Source organism: Corythoichthys intestinalis, chromosome 5, assembly GCF_030265065.1.
Source record: "Corythoichthys intestinalis isolate RoL2023-P3 chromosome 5, ASM3026506v1, whole genome shotgun sequence".
Taxonomy (NCBI): domain Eukaryota; kingdom Metazoa; phylum Chordata; class Actinopteri; order Syngnathiformes; family Syngnathidae; genus Corythoichthys; species Corythoichthys intestinalis.
This window is the reverse complement of record NC_080399.1, coordinates 40,744,119-40,757,079: the sequence shown is the minus strand read 5'-3', so window position 1 is coordinate 40,757,079 and position 12,961 is coordinate 40,744,119. Positions and strand designations below refer to the sequence as shown.

The window sequence follows — 12,961 nt, the reverse complement described above, 5'->3', positions numbered from 1 at the left end:
GTTTTTGTTCCTACCAATCGAGCAGAGAAAGTTTAACCAATGAAGTTTGTGCTAAAACAAGCAGCACCTGACTGCAATCAACTGATTACACTTGTGAGACACCAGATTGGTGAAAGGTTGTCCTCATGATGGGCTTGAACAAAAACCCGCACCTACTGCGGCCCTATGTGGAATAGTTTGGACACCACTGTGTTAAGGAGTATGTTGCAGCTGTCGTGTCATTCCAAGAGATATGACTTGCTTACCTTCTGTTAGGGCTGGGGGTGTCTCTGTGTTCATGGCTCAAACTTGCATCCCAAGACACCCCCTCTCATTCCAATCTAATTTTCCCTAAATTCAACACTTGAGCTGCTGCGAATTGTTGCACGATGACTGGTATAGTTATGTTACTGAGTGTTAGACAATTACTGCGTTTCAGAGCTTAATCGAGCATCCATTTAAACCAGGAGAGGGCAAATTGGTCCTCGAGGGCCGCAGTGGGCCCTGGTCTTTGTTCCAACTGACCCAGCATAGATAGTATAACCAATGAGGTTTCAGCAGAGATGAGAAGCACCTGACTGCAATCGACTGATTGCACTTTTAAAACACCAGATTGGTGAAAATGCGTCCTCTTAATGGGTTGCAACAAAAACCCGCACCCACTGCGGCCCTTAGTGGAATAGTTTGCCCACCCCTGATTTAAACTGTTACTTTATTTTTCTGTTCAGGAATGCAAATAAGTCTGATTATTTACTCAGGGAAAAGTATTGTTATTAGAAATATAGAGACGATTTTGCTTAAAACGTTTAACGTGTTGTAGGTCTAATACAGTAAACAAGTTTCGTAAGACAATAATGATTCAATGGTGAACCTGTGTAGGGTGATCCCACCTCATGTCAGTCAGCTAAGATTGGCAATGGCTCATCTACAACGCGAAAGAGCACAAGAACGGCTGGCTGGCTGGCTGGCATGGGTGGATGGATGGATGGATGGATGGATGGATGGATGGATGGATGGATGGATGGATGGATGGATGGATGGATGGATGGATGGATGGATGGATGGATGGATGGATGGATGGATGGATGGATGGATATGACTATGTTCCAAAGTGTATTAAGTGTGGAACCATCTGTAGTACCCAAGGTTCATGACTTTGGTGACAGCGACGAGCTACATGGCGAAGATGCTTTGTTCCACTTCAATTAAAACAGTGAGCCTTGGAGAAAGCCACTCTAATAGCTTCATAAAGTATTCATTGTAAAGTTTCAGCTCTCCATGCTTTCTCCAAGCCAGACTCCGCACGGAGACAGTTAGTGTGTCAATGAATGGGTTGGGGCTGTTTTTTTCCAGTTATCTAAATCAGGGGTTCCCAACCTATTCCACTAAGGCACACTGTGGGTGCAGGATTTCATTCTTACCAAACAAGATGACAACACTTTTTCCCCAATCTGGTGTTTTACAAGTGCAATCAGTTGATTGCAGTCAGGTGTGGCTTGTTTTAGCAGAAGCCTCATTGGTTCAACTGTCTCTGCTGGATCGGCTGGAACAAAAACCAGGACCCACAGTGTGCCTTGAGGACTGGGTTGAAAACCCCTGATCTAAATAACTATGGTCCTTTGCGCTTCATGGCTTATTTTCAATTAGCAACACGGAATCTTATGTTAGAAAGATTCCTGTTTATTTGTTCGGAAATAGCAGTAGTAGCGTAAGTAGCGCCGGGTGCACATTCGGGAAGACTGCAGTCACCTATTAAGACGTGTGCGAGGGAAAGTTAGTCTTTGTGCGTCTCTGAATGAACATGAGTATTTCTCCTGCATGTTATAAGTTTTATGATAAGTTAGAGCGGTTATCAGCGCGACCGTTTTCGTCGCTTTACAGTTACGTCGGCGGGCAGGCATTGCCCTGCTCGTCCTCATTGCGGCTCTCTCGCTCATCCTCGCTGCATCAAGAAGAGCATTGTTTACGTTATATTCGCGCCGCACATTTGTGCCAAGAGAGAATGTGCTTTTTTAGCATCTTTGGATGTTATGTACATTCATAACACTGTAAAGTGCGTAGTTTTCGCCACTTTAATGGCAAAGTTGACCGCACGTGCATGCAGCGTGCTTCCGGGTGTGCGCGTGCACTTGCGCCTCCCACCTTTGTTTTCAGTAATACTGTGCTAGTCATATACTGTATGTGTGTATTAGTGACTGCTTTGCACTCAATATGCATTGTTTATTGCACTGGCACTAATATGCTGTAATTTTATTCCTTTAGAACCACACACTCAAGTTTCCCTCTACACAATTAATTCTTCCACACACACCTTCCAGTCTTCACACACACACACACTTAAACCAGTCCACACATAGAAATATTTCCATCTTCTTGTCACGCATGCTCCTCAGCTCAGTGAGTCATCCTCCTACCAAGTGCCTGTATGTAAATAGTTCTGCCTGTTACCAAAAGTGGATTAAAGTTACCAAAGACCAACTCAGCTCTCCCCTCCGGTGTTCTATTCCGAAGCGAATAGACCATAAACCATATTGAACCTGAACCTTATACAGCCCAAAGCTAGCCTCTCCAACATATTTTGGTCCTTCCAGCCAGACTGGTCTGTTTACCAAGGGACAATATGGAGTTCGAAGCCAGTGGAGCACGGCGAACCCACCTAGATGACTACGAGGTCAATTATAGATGGCACAGGCAGTGAGACAGGCAGGAACATGAGTTAGCGTGGCCATCTCACGAAGAACGATCGGCCGAGATGATCCCCCACCATTCCAGCCCTTCTCACCAAGACTAGTACCACCGGCGGGATGCTGATTTCCACGAGGCGGTCTTGTACTACCCAGAAGGGCAGCATTACAGGCCGGAAACACAGCTAACCCACCCAAGGTATCAATCTAGAGTATCCAGGGCCAACGGTCAAGAGCCATCTACCCCTCATCCTGTTTTCTCAAGCACCATGATAAGAGAGGAACTTCAGAGCGGCTTGCTACAGCAGTCACAGCAGGCTGTACAAGTTGATGTAGCTGCACTCAACTCACTTCAAGAAGAAATGCGTAAATTAGTCCAAGCCATGTCAAGTCTCCAGCAAGCTTCCCACCACTCAGCCCCAAACCAGAGGGAAACCACTCCTCCTCGAGTCGAAGACGAAGAGGAATTGCCAGAACCTCTACCATGACCCGACCCAGTGGACAGAGAAGAACAGTCAATTCAACCCATGACCGAGCGATTAGACCAGCTAATCGTACAACTACAGCAGCTGAAGGGTCATACCGTGGCAGCCACCAACGCCGAAACGTCACCAGAAGGGGTCAGGCCACCTCCCCACTTCCAGCCCCAGCAAGCTAGCAGCAACCTCTGGATTTCCAGTTTGTCGGCAGCGCAGCCCTACCAGTCTGTGTGGCAACCACCTCTCCAGCCCAGGTACCAACCCACACCAGCTTGAGCTACGTCTAACGCCGCGCCCTATACACCCGGATTGCTGCCGAATATACATCAGCTTGCGTATGCACAACAGCTTCCTTCCATCTCACCATCCTACGCAGCCAGTTGTATTCCACCAGAGCCCAGCCAAGCAGCAGTTCCACCGCAACAGCCACCGTGGCGGTATGGGAAGCCAGCCAGCCCCGGTATCACTGCATGCCGGCATGGTAGCAAGAACCGAACAGACCTACAGGTGCCACACCCATGCCTACCCTACTTCAGTCACCACGCCCCATGTGAGTTTGCACGCCTAAAGATCGCTCTGGAGAACCTACTGCCAATGGACGGAACCGAGCTGATCAAATACCAGATCCTTGTCGACCACCTAAAGCTTGAAGAGGCAAAGTTGATAGCGGACTCCTATCTCTACTCACCTACCCGCTACAATGACAATGTTGGCGCTAAATGAGAAATTTGGTCAAACTCACAAAATAGCCCTAAATAAGATAGAGAGTGCCCTCGACTCATCAGACATTCGCCGTGGTGACACTGCAGCATTCGAGCAGTTCGCCCTCTACGTGCAATCCTTGGTCGGCCTCTTGAAGACACTGGGCACTGATGGTGAAGCAGAACTCCACTGTGGGCCTCATGTTGCAAGACTGATCGGCAAGCTTCCTCCAGAACAACGAGCAAACTTCTGGCGATCCACCCTCCGACAGCCAGGTACTGTGCCAACTCTTGAACTAGTGAACTAGCTCAGTCTAAGAGGCACCTGCAAGGACCTTCCCCTGAGGACAATCAGTCAAGACGTTCAAACTCCTCTGTGTCTTTCCGTATCTCCCTTGTTGCCAATCCCAAGACCGGCTTCAGAGTCTCCAAAGCCTTCACTGCATCTCGCCTTGGTCTGGCCGACCAGTCGTACCCGATGGACAAGCTGCAGAAGAGGTACCCACACCTAGTTGGTATACCAATCAAGTCCTTCCAGAACGCAAACCCGTTGGTCCTCATTGGGTCCGACCATCCACACCTGATCACCGCCATCGAACCAGTCCGACTTGGTCGATCAGGTGGGCCTGCTGCAATTCGCACCAGACTGAGCTGGGCACTCGAGGGCCCAGCAAAGTTCATCCAGCAGTCTTTGTGTCCACAGCAGTGTCCACTGACATCAGTGTCGCCACTCGACACAGAACTGTATAAGCATGTCGAAAGGCTGTGGCAGCTAGACACTCTCCCTTTCAAAAGCGTGAAAGTCGTAACCAGGTCCAAGCAAGATGAAGCGGCAGTGGCTCTGTTGGAGGAAAAGACCATCCGTTTGGAGGTGGCAGGGACCCTTCGATATGCCACACCCCTTCTGAGAAAGAAAGGCACGCCTGTGCTCTATACCCCCGAAGAAACCGTTCTGCCAAGTCTACGAAGCACAGAACGACGGCTGGCTAAAGACCCAGAGCGCGCTCAGGCTTACAGCACGGAAATTCAGAAGTTGGTGGACGCAGGCTCAGTCTCCAAGCTTCGTCCTGACCAAGTTAACCAAGGGGGAGAAGAATGGTACATCCCGCACCGCATGGTGAGTCATCACAGTAAGAACCGAATCGTCTTCAACTGTTCGTATCGGTTCAGAGGCCAGAGCCTGAATGACTCACTGCTGCCAGGGCCAACCCTTGGTTCCTCACTTCTGGGTATGCTGCTGCGCTTCCGTGAGCACACTGTCGCCCTCAGTGCCAACATAAAAGGGATGTTTCATCAAGTTCACCTCCTCCCGGAAGACCGTCCACTGCTCTGGTTTGTTTGGCGTGATGTGACCAAAGATGGGCCCCTAGAGGTGCTGGAGTGGCAAGTCCTACCATTTGGCACCACTTGCAGCCCATGCTGTGCCACCTTCGCCCTACAGTGTAAAGTTTTCGCAAACAGTCCGCAGCAAAACGACGTGAAGTCTTCCATCGAAAGGTGCTTCTACGTGGACAACCTGCTGCAGAGCCTTCCTACCCCAGCGGAGGCCAAAGACCTGGTAGACCAACTTCAAGACCTTCTAGCAATGGGTGCATTCAACCTACGCCAGTGGGCAAGTAACGTGCCAAGCGTCGTTGAACATCTACCTACAGAACCCAGATCAGAGAGTTTTGAGCTTTGGCTTGCCCAAGATCGAGCAGACTCCAATGAATCCACATTAAGACCTAGTTGGCACTGTCAAAGGGACTCCCTAAGTTACAAGCACAGACCCATCGAGTACAGCGTCCCAACGATGAGGAACATCTACAGGGTTTTGGCCAGTCAGTATGACCATCTGGGATTCCTCCTCCCGTACACGACTCGAGCCAAGATGCTGGTCCAACGTCGTTGGGAGACGACACAGAGACTGGGATGACCCACTTCTTCCTCAATACCTCCTGCAAGCATGGAACAGCTGGGAGAAAGAATTGCATTTCTCCCCCAAGTCAGCCTACCTCTAGCACATCTACTAGCCGAAGTAAATGAGTCGAGCGTCATCAGAGACGTCCATGTGTTCTCTGACGCTTCAGAGCAAGCTTACGTTGTGGTGGCATAATTGAGGACGATCGACAAGCAAGGTCAGGTACATCTTTCCTTCCTCCTTGCTCGCTATAAAGTTGCACCTAAGCGCCTGCTCTCCATGCCCAGGTCGGAGCTGTGTGGAGCTGTTGAAGGAGGACAGCTTGCTAAGCTCAATGAAAGGGAGCTCACGCTCAAGGTTGCCAAGACAGTCTTCTTGACAGACTCCACTCCCGTGTTGGCATGGCTGCAGTCAGAGTCTTGTCGCTTCAAGGTCTTCGTTGGCACCAGAGTGGCCGAAATAGAAGAACTCACCAGCCCCCAGTCCTGGCGCTATGTAGATTCCGAGAGAAACCCTGTTGATTACATCACAAGGGGCAAGAGTCTACAAGACCTGGTGAAGCCAAACAGATGGAGTCAAGGACCTCCGTTCCTTCTTCAACCCCCGGAAGAATGGCCAGTCCTGTCAAGTGGAGTCCAGAAATAGGATGTCTCAGAACTGAGGAAGTCGACCTTCTGCGGTACCATTGCGACCAAGGCCAGTGCCGCAGAGGCCGAGCAGCACGACACCTGATTGACCAAACCGGAACCCCTCAACGCCTCAACGCTTCGGCTAAGCCTAGAAATTCTGTCCATAAAAATTATGAACAGAATCGGTGACAAAGGGCAGCCTTGGTGGAGTCCAACCCCTCACTGGGAATGAATTCGACTTACTGCCGGCAATGGGGACCAAATTCTGACACCGGTTGTACAGGGACCGAACAGCCCTTACCAAGGGGCTCGGTACCCCGTACTCCCGGAGCACCCCCCACAGGACTCCCGGAGGCACACGGTCTAACGCCTTCTCCAGATCCACAAAACACGTGTAGACTGGTTGGGCGAACTCCCATGCACCCTTGAGAATCCTGCCGACGTTGTAGAGCTCGTCCACTGTTCCATGGCCAGGACGAAAACCACACTGCTTCTCCTGAATCCGAGATTTGACTTCCCGACGGATCATCCTCTCCATTACCCCTGAATAGACTTTACCGGGGAGGCTGAGGAGTGTGATCCCTCTATAATTGGAACACACTCTCTGGTCCGTCTTCTTAAAAAGGGGGACCACCACCCCGGTCTGCCAATCCAGAGGCACTGTCCCCGATGTCCACGCGATGTTGTAGAGGCGTGTAAGCCACAACAACCCCACAATATCCAGAGCCTTTTAGGAACTCCGGGCGGATTTCATCGACCCCTGGGGCCTTGCCACCGAGAAGCTTTCCCAGACTCTGCTCCCTCAAAGGAAGGCGTGTCGGTGGAATTGAGGAGGTTTACAAAGTATTTTCCTCACCGACTCACGACGTCAGCAGCGCCCTGTCTTCACTATACACAGTGTTAATGGTGCACTGCTTTCCTCTTCTCAGACGCCGGACGGTGGACCAGAATTTCCTCGAAGCCGTCCTGAAGTCGTTTTCCATGGCCTCACCAAACTCCGTGTCCAGGTTTTTGCCTCAGCGACCGCCGAAGCAGCAGTCCGCTTGGCCAGCCGGTACCTGTCAGATGCCTCCGGAGTCCCACAGGCCAAAAAGGCCTGGTAGGCCTCCTTCTTCAGCTTGACGGCATCCGTTAGCGCTGGTATCCACCAGCGGGTTCGGGGATTGCCGCCACGACAGGCACTCACTACCTTACGGCCACAACTCCGATCAGCCGCCTCAACAATGGAGGTGCGGAACGTGGTCCACTCGGACTCGATGTCCCACACCTCCCCCGGGACAAGGAAGAAGTTCTGCCGGAGGTGGGTGTTGAAGCTCTATCTGACAGGGGATTCTGCCAGACGTTCCCAGCAGACCCTCATAATACGTTTGGGCCTGCCAGGTCTGGCCAGCATCTTCCCCCGCCAACGGAGCCAACACACCACCAGGTGGTGATCAGTTGACAGCTCCGCCCCTCTCTTCACCCGAGTGTCCAAAACATTCGGTCGCAAGTCCGATGACACGATTACAAAGTCGATCATCAAACTGCGACCTAGGGTGTCCTGGTGCCAAGTGCACGTATGGACACCCCTATGCTTGAACATGGTGTTCGTTATGGACAAACCGTGACGAGCACAGGAGTCCAATAACAGAACACCACTCGGGTTTTGATCAGGGGGGCCGTTCCTCCCAATCACGTCTCTCCAGGTCTCACTGTCATTGCCCACATGAGCGTTGAAGTCCCCCAGAAGAACGAGGGAGTCCCCAGAGGGGGCGCTCTCCAGCACACGCTCCAAGGACTCCAAAAAGGGTGGGTACTCTGAGCTGCTGTTCGGTGCATAGGCACAAACAATAGTCAGAACCCGTCCCCCCACCCGAAGGCGGAGGGAGGCTACCCTCTCATCTACCAGGGTAAAAACCCCAACGTACAGGCACCAAGTCGGGGGGCAACAAGTATGCCCACACCTGCTCGGCGCCTCTCACCGTTGGCAACTCCAGAGTGGACGAGAGTCCAACCCCTCTCGAGAGGATAGGTACCAGAACCAAAGCTGTGTGTGGAGAAGACCAGCTTGGGCTCCTTCCCAGCCAGAGAGGTGATATTCCATGTCCCCAGAGCTATCTTCTACAGCTGGGGGTCAGACCGCCAAGGCCCCCGCCTTTGGCTGGGGCCCAACTCTCTACGCACCCGACCCCTTTGGCCCCTCCCACAGGTGATGAGCCCATGGGAAGGGGAACCCACGTTGCCTTTTCGGGCTGTGCCTGGCTGGGCCCCATGGGGAGAGGCCTGGCCACCAGACGCTTGCCTTCGTGCCCCACCTCCAGGCCTGGCTCCAGAGGGGGGCCCCGGTAACCTGCGTCCCGGCAAGGGAAACCAGAGTCCATTTATTTTTCTCATCATAAGGAGTCAGTTTGAGTCATGCATGCTTAGTCTGGCCCCTCACCTAGGTCCTGTTTGCCATGGGTGACCCTACCAGGGGCTTAAAGCCCCAGACAACATAGCTCCTAGGATCATTGGGACACGCAAACCCCTCCACCACGATAAGGTGATGACTCACGGAGGAGCCTATCAAGTGCCTGTATGTAAATAGTTCTGCCTGTTGCCAGCCTGTTGCCAAAACTGGATTAAAGTTACCAAAGACCAACTCCGCTCCCTGCTCCTGTGTTGTGACCGACACCCCAAAGCGAATAGACCATAAACCATATTGAACCTGAGCCTTATACACTCCAAAGCTAGCCTCCCCAACACTTACCATCTTCACTTATTATTTACTCACTGGATGCTTCAGAGCTTTTCAGGTCCCTGATTCCATCCACTGGTCCATTCACTGCCATTAAATAAATCAAATGCAAAAATATTTTGGTTGTGGTGACTCTTAGCCATTTCTTCATGTTGTACCCCCATGTGGTGATGATGGCAGATAGATGCGGTATTTCTAAATTGTCTTTTTTGAGGGATTTTGACAAGTGTAGCCACTCCAGCTCCATTGTTGTTTTGGTTTAGAGAACGTTTACAACGGAAGCCGCTATAAGAAATGTGGAAGTAAAGCAAAAGTACCATGGAAATTTGTATATGAATAAAGTGTCAAGTTTCATTCTCCTTTGATGAAAAGTTGAGGTTAACAGTAAATAAAATGCTCAGTGAGGTGCCTTTTTCCTACGTTGGATCCTTTTAGATTGGTTTTATAGTTCATATCTTGCTACTTGACTGTTGGACTTTACAACTTCATCTTCTCCCTCCTCTAAATGCGCTCATATGCCCACTTAGTGAATAACTAAACCCTCAGAGGAACTTGACAACACTAATGTAGTATAATTGTGAGATGCTTACTTAGATATACTGGTATTTGGATGACTAGTGCTGGCTTTCTCACTTGCCAAAGTTTTAGTGGCTTTAGTGCAGCGCACTACAGCTTGAAGTTCATTTAAGGTAGTCTGAGTTATATGAGCTTCAAAAATGTCTGATGACATGGAAGTGATACAGAGTAAGAGGAAACAGAGTTTTCAGTGGAACAATTTTTACAAGCTATCACAAGATTTCTTTGCTGATCGAAACAAAAACTCTTTAGGCAGTCCACCCGATAACTTCAGTAACGAAATGACTTTTATTAGCTTTTGCCAAGGCCATAATTTGTTTAATAGCATATGTTTATCTACTAGTATTTGCTTGGGTGTATGGTATGTGTGTCTGTTCGTAAGTACACTAAAAAAAGCTGCTTGACAAAAACCCATTACATTTTGCTGTGGGTGCACGGATATTTTATTGGTCAATGCTGTCACTATGATCCATTGATTCGAATGTGGAGTCCCTTGATCTAAATTAAAGTGACTTGATTTCTGCTCACACGAAACCTTTTGTGAATAAAATCTACGGTACAATCACAATATTAGTATGCCTGTCATGATTGCAAAGGTCCACACCCAAAACCACATTGTTGACACTAAACCCATGACTTGATATGTCCACCAGCAGTGGCGGTTCTAGGATTATTCTGAAACACGGGCCAAGAAGCGGCCACATGTAACCCTCACGGGTCAAGTGTCGCTCTGTTTTTGGTCAACAAGCCAATAGTAGATTATTCTGCATGTGGCGGTAAAAATGTCTTTGCTTAACACTGTCAAGCAGAGGCAAACCAGTAAAGGAAAAAACGTCTTTGCTTGACACTGTCAAGCAGAGGTGAACCACTAAAGTTTGTAAATGAAAAAAAAAAGTATTTAATCATACTGTGTGCAAGTAAGAATACAATACTTGGAACAATAATTTTAACCAAAATTTTAAAGCCATTTTAAACACAAAAAATCAATATCTTACATACTCTAGAATAGGCCTGAACGATACTGGGAAAAAAAACTATCATTGCCATTTTGGGGGGCTTTGCGATAAATTGCGATACTATATTGCGATATTAAAATTAGACGAATTTCTCTTAGACAACTTGAATAGCTCTGTTTCTGAACGATATTTAGAAAAAAAAAACATTCCAATATACAGTATATTGCAAAGGCTCCACACATTGGTTGCAATAGTGGGCCTAACTTTTTTCTTAAGGTGCACTAGCACAAAATGTAGGCACAGATAAGTTTTTCATTGCATCATCTTTAACATCATACTTTTAATCATTCTCTGTAACATTCATATAATTCATTCATTCATTTTCTTAACCTCTTATCCTTACAAGGGTCATGGGGGTGCTGGAGCCCATCACAGCTAACTCCGGACTGAAGGCAGGGTACACCCTGAACTGGTTGCCTGCCAGTCGCAGGGCAAATATACCAATCATGCACACACTCACACCTACGGACAATTTGGAGTGTTCAATCAGCATACCATGCACGCTTTTTTTGGGATGTGCCAGGAACCCAGAGAAAACACACCCACGCTGCCTTCATAATGTGAATTATTTTCAAACAAGAATAACATAGAAAAATGGTGTCTTTATTAAATAATTCCTTCAGTGATTCCACTCAAATTCACTCACACTGTAAGCTCAAGCTGCAAAGAACAGGTGCTCACTTACACAACGAATGAGTTGGCACAGCACACCTCAGACTGGGGTGCAAGTTCAACAATGATTAGCACATTTGTGCCTTTGATCATAGAGCTACCCGCTCTTCTCTGGCCAGATCAAAGCTACAAACCTGTCAATCATCGTTAACTTTAAGTACCAAACGCACAAACTGCACTGGTGACCAAGAAAAACAGTTTGGTCGCACTGCCTAGCAGGAGGGAGGGTGAGAGGCTGTGTCACAGTACAAGAATGAAGCAGAAAAACAACTTTGCGTGTTCAAAAAAAAAACAAAAAAACAAAACAAAACAAAAGGGTAACACTTTATAATAAGGGTCCCTTAATTAACATTAGTTAATGCATTTTTTGACAATAACTAATGTTTAAGTAACATGACAATAATTCATTTATTTCCTTATCTAACATTTAGTAATATATTAATTAACATGAGTTAATGCATTAGTTAATGCATTTTAAGGCAATAGCTAATGTTTAAGTAACATTACAATAATTCATATAATCCCTTATTTAAAATTTAGTAATTGATTAATTAGCATTAGTTAATGCATTAGTTAATGCATAGCCAGACAGTAACTAATAGTTTGGTAAAATATAAAAAAATATATAGGCCTATATGGGTAGGAGTGGGAACCTCTTGGTACCTCGCGATACGATACGATTTGCGATACAAAGCTCACAATAACGATGATATGACGATACAACGATTATCGATACACTGGTCAGGAAATCATTCTAGGATATTCTACAAACAACTAATAAACAGAAAAACAAGCTTCTGCTGTGAATTGGAATGAGTTTATCATTAGTAGATGTCCAATCCATTTGAACTGGGAGGGTGGCAGCGAATGAACATTTGTGCCATTCCCCCCACTTTGATTGAACGTCCATGGCCGGTAGTGGCAGCTGGTTTCGAATGAACAAACGTTCCCAGTCTAAATGGATTGGGCGTCGAGCACCGTCAATGCAGCCTTAGAGTTAACTGAGACACTATTATGGTGGAAAATTTTGGTAGCAACTTGTTGGTTCATTTATATATATATATTAAGCTTTTGGGATGTAAAGTATTACGATATATCACCATTTCGATATTTTGTCACACCCCTATATATAGGGTTAGGGTTTGTTAATTTAAGGATTTATAATTTCTTAGTTAAGGGACACATGTGCTACACTTTACAATAAGGGTCCAAAAAGCATTCAGTCATGGTTAATAAAGGTTAAGGCGGGGGAACTTAAGCATTTATAATTTCTTAGTTAAGGGACACATGCTGCACTCCACAATAAGGGTCCAAAAAACATTAAGTAATGGTTAATTAAGGTTAAGTAATACTTATGAGGTACGTTCACGTGAAATGATACTATACTTAAGGTTAGCAGCACCCAAGGACTCACAGAACAATATTTCTCATTTTAAAACAACATAATCACTTACTAGTACCAGTATACATTAATAACTATTTAATAATGCACTCATGTATATGTGAATTGATGTTATGTATTATATATATTATAACCTAACCTTAAGTATGGTATATAATACATTACCTAACATTAATTCACGTATACATTAGTGCAGTATTAAATAGT

At 47.2% G+C, this 12,961-nt stretch overlaps 1 protein-coding gene across 4 annotated transcripts in view; it reads right to left on the bottom strand.

Moving 5' to 3' along the window:
* Positions 1-12,961, bottom strand: part of tspan9a (tetraspanin 9a) — a 332,421-nt gene that overhangs the window by 196,214 nt on the left and 123,246 nt on the right. The window lies entirely within an intron of this gene.